Source organism: Bos taurus, chromosome 20 (genome assembly GCF_002263795.3).
Source record: "Bos taurus isolate L1 Dominette 01449 registration number 42190680 breed Hereford chromosome 20, ARS-UCD2.0, whole genome shotgun sequence".
NCBI classification, from domain to species: domain Eukaryota; kingdom Metazoa; phylum Chordata; class Mammalia; order Artiodactyla; family Bovidae; genus Bos; species Bos taurus.
The window spans coordinates 9090764-9101135 of NC_037347.1; the positions used below are offsets into that span (position 1 = coordinate 9090764).

General features: G+C 41.5%; 1 non-coding gene across 1 annotated transcript; it reads right to left on the reverse strand.

The window, feature by feature from the left end:
• Nucleotides 1-8330: 8330 nt before the first annotated feature.
• On the reverse strand, nucleotides 8331-8402 carry TRNAC-ACA (transfer RNA cysteine (anticodon ACA)). The gene has a single exon. It is a non-coding gene; the product is annotated as a tRNA-Cys (tRNA).
• Nucleotides 8403-10372: the final 1970 nt, after the last annotated feature.

Below are 10372 nucleotides of genomic sequence, written 5' to 3' on the forward strand. Positions count from 1 at the left end.
CTTTTCTAAAACCAGCTTGAACATCTGGAAGTTCATGGTTCACGTATTGCTGAAGCCTGGCTTGGAGAATTTTGAGCATTACTTTACTAGCATGTGAGATGAGTGCAATTGTGCGGTAGTTTGAGCATTCTTTGGCATTGCCTTTCTTTGGGATTGGAATGAAAACTGACCTTTTCCAGTCCTGTGGCCACTGCTGAGTTTTCCAAATTTGCTGGCATATTGAGTGCAGCACTTTCACAGCATCATCTTTCAGGATTTGAAATAGCTCAACTGGAATTCCATCACCTCTACTAGCTTTGTTCGTAGTGATGCTTCCTAAGGCCCACTTGACTTCATATTCCAGGATGTCTGGCTCTAGGTGAGTGATCACACCATTGTAATTATCTGGGTTGTGAAGATCTTTTTTGTATAGTTCTTCTGTGTATTCTTGCCACCTCTTCTTAATATCTTCTGCTTCTGTTTGGTCTATACCATTTCTGTCCTTTATTGAGCCCATCTTTGCATGAAATGTTCCCTTCGTATCTCTTAATTTTCTTGAAGAGATCTCTAGTCTTTCCCAGTCTATTGTTGTCCTCTATTTCTTTGCGTTGATCGCTGAGGAAGGCTTTCTTATCTCTCCTTGCTATTCTTTGGAACTCTGCATTCAGATGCTTGTATCTTTCCTTTTCTCCTTTGCTTTTCACTTCTCTTCTTTTCACAGCTATTTGTAAGGCCTCCCCAGACAGCCATTTTGCTTTTTTTGCATTTCTTTTCCATGGGGATGGTCTTGATCCCTGTCTCCTGTACAATGTCATGAACCTCTGTCCATAGTTCATCAGGCACTCTGTCTATCAGATCTAGTCCCTTAAATCTATTTCTCACTTCCACTGTATAATCATAAGGAATTTGATTTAGGTCATACCTGAATGTCTAGTGGTTTTCCCCACTTTCTTCAATTTAAGTCTGAATTTGGCAATAAGGAGTTCATGATCTGAGCCATTATTGTCACAACTTTATCTATTTATTTATTTTTTAGTTTTGGGTGTGCTGGGTCTTCACTTCTGCATGGGCTTTTCTCTAGTTTCATTGAGTGGAGGACCACTCTCTAGTTGCAGTACACGGACTTTTCGCTGTGATGGCTTCTCTTGTTGTGGAGCACAGACTCTAGGGCACTCGGGCTTCAGCAGCCGTGGCACGGTGGGCTCGGCAGTTGTGGCTGCCAGACTCTAGAGCACAGGCTCAGTAGTTGTGGTGCATGGGCTTAGTTGCTCTGAGTCATGTGGGATCTTCCTGGATCAGGGATCAAACCGATGTCTCCCACATTGGCAGATGTATTCTTTACCACTGAGCTACTAGGGAAGGCCTAAAAATACATTATTGAAATTAATTTCTTCCTAATGTGGCCACTAAAAAATGTTCAGTCACATACATGGCCCATATTTTTAGCTTGCATTGTATTTCTTTTAAAAAAATTTTTTAATTTAGTTAATTAATTGTTTTTGGTTGCATTGGGTCTTTGTTGCTGCGTGTGGGCTTTCTCTAGTTGCGGTGAGTGGGCTTCTCACTGTGGTGGCTTCTTTTGTTGCAGAGCACAGGCTCTAGGCACATGGACTTCAGTAGCTACAGCATGTGGGCTTAGGGGTTGTGGCTCGTGGGCCCCTAGAACATAGAGGGCTCAGTAGATGTGGTATTGTGTTGTATTTCTATTCCCATTCTCAAGTCTGGAGTCATTTGGAAGCAAGGACTATCCACTAGGATGCTTCAGTGTTCTTATGAGAGAAACCTCAACTCAAGTGGTGTAAATAATAATGAGGAAACAGTCTGAGGCTACAAGTGCTGGGGTTGTTAACACAGTGGTCCAGCGGCTTCATTAGGACTGGGGGCTTCGCACTTTTCCACTTTACTTTGATCTGGCTCAGCTCAAGGAGAATATGTATCTGTGGTGGTCCCCAAAGTCACATGCACACAGTTTTAATGTCCAGAGGAAATAAAGGGGAGGGAGTGGTGACTTGTCTTATCTCTCTTCTTAGGCGTGAGGAAGTCTTCTCCAGACGTGCCCTCCCTTCCCACCTCTGCCACGCTCTTATGTCCGATGGACCAGAATTGGGTAACACAGTTCATGCTGAGCCACTCACCAGCTAAGTAACTGGATACTTCATGGCTTGAAGTAATGTGGGCTGAGACATCTGTTGGAAAGAGAACCAGGACCAGGACAGGAAGAATGGCTATTTTGGACTAAATAAGAAGCCCTGACATTCTTGGACAATTCAGAGAGAGGGCACATTTCTCACAAGGGTCTTTATACATTCTGCTATTCCAGCTGAGCTGATTTAGTTTGAAACATGATACAGCTGCTGTTTTATTTGTATCCTCAGGCTACTGAAGTTTAATAAGTATGTTTACATAAATATACCAACAAAGCAAATAAAATCTCATAGCTCAATGTGGTGACATGGAGAAAACACTGTATCTTCATCAAGTGAAAGTCACTCAGTCGTGTCCAACTCTTTGCAACTCCATGGACTATATAGTCTGTGGAATTCTCCAGGTCAGAATACTGAAGTGGGTAGCCTTTCCCTTCTCCAGAGGATCTTCCCAACCCTGGGATCGAACCTAGGTCTCCTGCATGGCAGGCAGATTCTTTTACCAGCTGAGCCACAAGGGAAGCCCAAGAATACTAGCGTGGGTAGCCTAGCCTATCCCTTCTCCAGTGGATCTTCCTGACCCAGGAATCAAACCAGGGTCTCCTGCATTGCAGGTGGATTCTTTACCAACTGAGCTATCAGGAAAGCCCTATGAATGGAAAACAAAACATTAAAAAAAATGCCATACCAAAGGGTTCAGGACATTTTAATATGGAGGGGGAAATGGGGTGGAGGTTGGTTTCCACACCATGCAGCAATTTTGGGAACACCAGCTTAGCGTCCTGCAACTTAATTCTGACACTGTGAACTAGAAGATAGTGTCAGATCCCACCAGTTAGGGGCTCAGGCTCCGTCCCACAAGACTGCCCCCACATTGGTGTCAGATAACAACTGAAAGTCCAAGTTGTCACCTGTGCGTCTGGCTCGGAAGCTGCTGCTTAAGGCTCAGAGGTTCCCTTGACCCCCTATTCAGGTTCAATTGATTTGCTAGAGTGACTCACAGAATTCAGGAGGAAACCAGTTTACTTACTAGGTTACTGGTTTATTATAAAAGGATCTGGGACTTCCCTGGTGGCCCAGTGGTTAAGACTCTGAGCTCCCATTGCATAGAGCATGGGTTCCATCCTTGGTTGGGGAACTAAGATCCCACATGCTGCTTGATGTGGCAAAAATAAAACAAAATAATAAAATAAATCTCAGAAACAGCCAGATTGAAGAGATACATAGGGCAAAGTTATGGGGAAATGCTGAGGACCTTCCCTGAATCTCCATGTGTTCCTCAATCTAGGAGTTCTCCGAACCCCAGCCTTCTGGGGTTTTATGAAGACTTTATTACCTAGGTAGGATTGTTTAAGTCATTGGCCATTGGCCTTTTTTTTTTTTTTGAGGAAAAAACAAAGACAATTTTTTTAAATTGGAGGATAATTACTTTACAATGGAGAAGGAAATAGCAACCCACTCCAGTATTCTTGCCTGGAGAATCCCATGGACAGAAGAGCCTAGAGGGCTACAGTTGATGGGGTCCCAAAGAGTCAGACACAACTGAAGTGACTTAGGATGCATGCAATTACTTTACAATGCTGTGTTAGTTTCAGCTATACAACAATGTGAATCAGCTATAGGCATGCCTACATCCCCCCTGCCCTCGAACCTCCATCCCCCAGCCCCATATCCCCCTCTAGGTCCTCACAGAGCACCCAGTGGTGCTCCCTGTGTTATATCGCAGGTTAGCATTATCTGTTTTACACAGAGTAGTGTATATATGTCAACGTTAGTCTCTTGATTCAACCTCCGTAGTCTCCACTCCTCTGGGGGACGAGGGTGGGTTAGAGAGTGGCACTGAAATTTCCAGCCCTCTAATCACATGGTTGGCTTCACTGGCAACCAGCCCCCAGCCTTAGGTGCCTCTAAAGTCAAATCTTTAACATAACAAAAGACTCCTTTTGACTCACATCTCTTCTGAAATTCCAATGGTTTTAGGAGCTCTGTGTCAGAAACAGTGTTGAAAGACCAAATGTACGTATTTCTTATTACAAAGCACAGTATCACTGATACTCAGAAACTAAAGGAAAAATCTCTTTCTAAAATTAAAAATAGCAAATGTTTGGAAAGTTGAAGTTATGGGGCACGTGGAAAGTAGATTCTGTCAAAGTTCCTTTGTAAATGGGGCTAAGTGAACTGTGCATCATGGTGGACCAAGTTTTCTGAGTTAAGCAGGGTGCTGGGGCAGTACCTCCACAAGGGAACTGGGACTGAAATAACTCAGCTGACCATCCAGCAATGGCCAGACAGGTTCCACTTGCCCAGAGGGGCACAGACTAGAACTGGAGTCTGTCTAAGGTAAGAGCCACTACATGGTAATACTCAACCATTCTGATCAAAGGACCTGTGGCCATTCAGTTCCCAGGTAGTCCTAGGATTCATGTCATTCTCAAGGTCAGCCCCAGGGATTTGGGGCTTTAAGTAGGCCTAGGGTCTCCAGATTTTTTTTGTGTAGTGCCCACTCCCTACACCCACCCCACCATTTGAGCATATATCTCCAAAATGTCTGTCTAATTATACAAGCAAGCAATCATATCAATTCACTATAAAACATATGCAAAAGAAATTTTTTAAGGATAGAGAAAAATGTAATAAACCATGCTTTAAGGTTTCGTGCTAATATAATGACCCTATTTGATCATGAGTAGACATCAACTGATATTAATTGAGGTTTTCATTGATGTTGACTTCAGTTCAGTCGCTCAGTTGTGTCTGACTCTTTGCAACCCCATGGACTGCAGCATGCCAGGCCTCCCTGTCATCACCAACTCCCAGAGTTTACTCAAACTCATGTCCATTGAATTGGTGATGCCATCCAACCATCTCAACCTCTGTCCTCACCTTCTCCTCCTGCCTTCAATCTTTCCCAGCATAATGGTCTTTTCAAATGAGTCAGTTCTTGGCATCAAGTGGCCAAAATATTGGAGTTTCAGCTTCAACATCAGTCCTTCCAGTGAATATTCAGGACTGATTTTCTTTAGGATGGACTGGTTGGATCTCCTTGCAGTCCAATGGACTCTCAAGAGTCTTCTCCAACACCACAGTTCAGAAGCATCAATTCATCAGCGCTCAGCTTTCTTTATAGTCCAACTCTCACATCCATACATGACTACTGGAAAAACCGTAGCCTTGACTAGATGGACCTTTGTTGGCAGAGTAGTGTCTCTTCTTTTGAATATGCTGTCTAGGTTGGTTATATCTTTCCTTCCAAGGAGTGAGCGTCTTTTAATTTCATGGCTGCAGTCACCATCTGCCATGATTTTGGAGCCCCCCAAAATAAAATCTGCCACTGTTTCCACTGTTTCTCCATCTATTTGCCATGAAGTTGATGGGACCAGATGCCATGATCTTTGTTTTCTGAATGTTGAGTTTTAAGCCAACTTTTTCACTCTCCTTTTTCACTTTTATCAAGAGGCTCTTTAGTTCTTCTTCACTTTCTACCATAAGGGTGGTGTCATCTGCATATCTGAGGTTATTGATATTTCTCCCGGCAATCTTGATTCCAGCTTGTGCTTCATCCAGCCCAGCATTTCTCATGATGTACTCTGCATATAAGTTAAATAAGCAGGGTGACAATATACAGCCTTGACGTACTCCTTTTCCTATTTGGAACCAGTGTGTTGTTCCATGTCCAGTTCTAACTGTTGCTTCCTGACCTGCATACAGGTTTCTCAGGAGGCAAGTCAGGTGGTCTGGTATTCCCATCTCTTTCAGAATTTTCCACAGTTTATTGTGATCCACACAGTCAAAGGCTTTGGCATAGTCAATAAAGCAGAAATAAATGTTCTTCTGGAACTCTCTTGCTTTTTCCATGATCCAGCAGATGTTGGCAATTTGATCTCTGGTTCCTCTGCCTTTTCTAAAACCAGCTTGAACATCTGGAAGTTCATGGTTCACGTATTGCTGAAGCCTGGCTTGGAGAATTTTGAGCATTACTTTACTGGTGTGTGAGATGAGTGCAATTTTGCGGTAGTTTGAGCATTCTGTGGCATTGCCTTTCTTTGGGATTGGAATGAAAACTGACCTTTTCCAGTCCTGTGGCCACTGCTGAGTTTTCCAAATTTGCTGGCATATTGAGTGCAGCACTTTCACAACATCATCTTTCAGGATTTGAAATAGCTCAACTGGAATTCCATCACCTCCATTAGCTTTGTTCATAGAGATGCTTCCTAAGGCCCACTTGACTTCACTTTCATTGATGACATAGCATATTTCAAAAATACAGATTCAGTCTTTTAGTATTTTTGGCAGATTTCTTTGCAGATCTGATTATTTTGTTTTTACTTTGTAATATGGATGAAAGTGTAGGGAAAATGTCAGCTCTTCCATCTTCTTGTTCTTTGCTTAAGCTTGCACTATTAATATTCTATTTAATTTGTAGTTTTTTGGCAGGAATATTTTTAAGCCAATTGTTTAAATTGTTAGTTGGCAGCATACAAGCTGTACAATGTTACAATGTACTGAAAGAAAATGAAGGCAGGATGGTGTAAGGGTGAACCCCTTCCCATTGTGGAATTCCCAGTTTTCCCTCAGGATAATTTCAGCTCTGTGCTGTATGACCATCTTATATATGGACCAGGTAAGAGCACCAGTGTCATTAGGTATATTAAATGTTGATAAATATACATTTCTTATGGAAGAGGATAAATAGAAATATCTTTGAAAGTTCTACCCAGCCTTCTTTAGAGACCAGTGGGTTGTACTTTTTCATTTGCTAATTCAAGTTGGAGATTCTGGTGGGAGTATGAATGGTTGTTTAAAGGATGTTTGTTGTTGTTCAGTCGCTAAGTCATGTCTGACTCTTTGCGACCCCATGAACTGCAGCACACCGGGTTTTCCTGTCCTTCACTATCTCCCAGAGTTTGCTGAAACTTACGTCCTTTGAGTTGGTTTTTATGCGATGTTTAACTAAGTCCTTTTCACCTATAAATATACCATTTCTGTATGCCATCTCAGGTATCTTCTTGCCCAGTAGCTGCCAAAGGCTTAAGAGAATTCAATTTTGTCTCAGTAGAGGGCGTCCCTTCCTTCTAGGACTGTAGCAAGCCCTTAGCAACAAGAGGCTGTCTTCAGACCTGGGACCTATGAAAAGAGGCCATGAGAGCAGTCTGTGTATCTGTAAGGGCTGAATGAAGTTCACTCATTATTCATTTCCTGCGGGGACTGAAGTCCAGAGAACTGCTCAGAACTACATGACTGGCTGATGACTAAACCCACACCTGAATTCAGGCCTGCCACCCTCTGTCCAGTACACTCTCGAATATTCCTCACAGCCCTCTGATGTGTGCTTGTTAAGCAATAGTAACACTAGCCCATTTTTACATAACGTGATTATTGATATAGTTGAGTTTTAATCTATCATCTTATTTCATGATTTCAGTATGTCCAACCTCTTCTATGATTCTTTTCTAATTTTTAAACTTTGTGGCTGCACTTGGTCCTCTAGGTATGAGCCAGCTTTCTCTAGTTGCTGCGACTGGGGGCTACTCTTCACTGGGGTGTGCAGACTTCTCATTGTAGTAGCTTCTCTTTCTGCAGAGCACAGGCTCTAGAGCTCAGGTTCCGTAGCTGCGGCATATGGGCCCAGCTGCCCCAAAGCATGTGGGATTTTCCTGGATCAGGGATCAAACCCACGTCCCCTGCATTGGCAGGCAGATTCCTAACCATTGGACTACCAAGGAAGTCCATCTTCTGTGATTCTTTGTTTTCTGACTTCCTTTGGATAATTTTTTTCTCCTGTCTCTTCTTCCAGTGTTAGATTAAAAACTATTTTCTTAATATTTAGTACTTTGTTTTTAACTTTGGATTAACTTCTCTAAGTGAAGTGAAGTCGCTCAGTCATGTCTGACTCTTTGTGACCCCATGGACTGTAGCATACTACGCTCCTCCGTCCATGGGATTTTCCAGGCAAGAGTACTGGAGTGGGTTGCCATTTCCTTCTCCAGAGGATCTTCCTGACCCAGGGATTGAACCCAGGTCTCTCACACTGTAGGCAGACGCTTTACCATCTGAGCCACCAAGGAAGACCAAAGTGAAAGTCAAGTCGCTCAGTCATGTCTGACTCTTTGCAACCCCATGGACTGTAGCCTACCATGCTCCTCCATCCATGGGATTTTCCAGGCAAGAGTATTGAAGTATGTTGCCATTTCCCTTCTCCGGAGGATCTTCCCAACCCAGGGATCGAACCTGGGTCTCCTGCATTGTAGGCAAATGCTTTACCATCTGAGCCACCAGGGAAATCCAACTTCTCTAAGTCTAGTATAAAAAATTTTTTTGTATATATTGATCTTTGCCATTGGCCTATGCAATTCAGAAATATAAGAACACTTTAATCTCATTTAACCACATCTCAATTCATTTGCTATTGTTGTCAAAATTTTAAATTCTATATAATTTTAAAATTCCATAGATACTTTGGTTTTTGCTTTTCATATTTTCCTTTATCCCAAACTTTACATCTGGATTATTTTACTTTATTTTGACATACATCTTTTAGAATCTCCCAAACTCTCTCGTTTAATAAAGTATTCATTCATTTTTATTATTGAGCAAGTGCTCTCTCTCTCTCTGTATATATGTGTATATATATATATATATACACACACACTCAGACTAGAAACAGAATTCTAAGCAGGCAGTTGCTTTCTTTCTGCATGTTGATAATACCATTTTACTGTCTTGTGATTTCCATTATTGATTTTTAGAAGTCAACTATCAATTTAACTTTATATCTTTGGTACCATGCCCTTTTCCCTATGGTTGCTCTTTTTTTTTTTAAAAAAAAACAAAACAAAACAAAACAAAAACCTTGCTGAGTCCAGCTCCCCGCGATACAGGACCCGGACGCACCGGCGGCGCGGGCAGCCTGAGCCCGCGGCGCACCCAGAGCCCCGCGGTGCACCCAGGGCGGAAGTCTGGTTGCTCTTAATATACAGTATATATAGAGTTGTTTCTTTGACTTACTATGATTTTATGTATCTGAGTGCATATACTGTATAGAAACAATTAGGCTTCTTGAATCTATGGACTGATGTCTTCCATTAGTTCTGAATATCCTCAGCTATTATATCTTAAAAAACTATTACCTTTGGCTCTCTCTCTTCCTCAAAAATAAAATCTTACTCAAACAAGAGTCTCTCTCTTGCTTTCTTCTTCAAACATAGCAAGGTGGTTTTATAGTTCATGGCTAATGATCTCAGCAGATATTAACTCCAGTGCTTATGAGCCTATTTTAAAATTTCTGTTGTTTTTGCTGGCTCATGCTCAATGTGTTTTGTTTCCCTGTATGACTCGTGATTTTTGACAGTGTGTTGGACATTATATTTCAAAAACTATTTGTAAGAATAATTTGAGGCTTAGCATGATAGCATCTTCTTCCAAAGAGAATTTTCATTTGCCTCTGCCAGACACCTGATGTCCTACCAGTCTGGATCCATCTCAAACCAAGTTCAAGGCTTGAGCTTCCAGGGCTCACCCAGATAACATACAGGCAGAAGGAAAATCAGTGCAGAGATTGGTTTACTCATGATTCACCTTACCTGAAGCTGCAATTCTTTGGGACCCCAGTTTAAGTGGAGGCAGTTTATTAGAATTTCTACCCTTGTTATGTTGCAAGTCTCACATTTTGCTTCCTGGCCCCAGAAATTTGTCAAAAGTGCAGCTCAGTTTTGCAGCTATTTCTTTAGGACTTCCAAATGCTCTGAGAGAAAAATCAGATTTGAATATCAGTCTTGTTCTCCGGGTTCTTTTCTTCTTGATTTTGACTTTAAACTCCTCACTATTTTGTCAACATTTTGATGCTTTTAAGAAAATGTTTTTATATTTCATACAGTTTTTAAGGTTTCTTTAGTGGGAGGGTTGACCCAAATTCCCTGGTCATCAATTACAGGGAGTAAAAGTTATATATTTTTTTATTTATCAGAGGAAAGAAAAATGTTCAGTCTTCTATTTCTAATTCACACTTATCAGTTTGTTAGTTCCTATAAAGCACTTTATACATGACAAAGATGTGCTATATCCTATAGAACCAAAACTACTTTGTAGTACTCATCCTTTCGAAGAACCCAATATAATACGATATGAAATGGTCCATAAGACAATTTGAAGTCATGACTTCCTCTGGTCTTTGAAATTCAGTCTGATAAACTTGCTGCAACAACTCATAAGAAAATAATGGAAGATCCATTGACCTATATATAACATACATA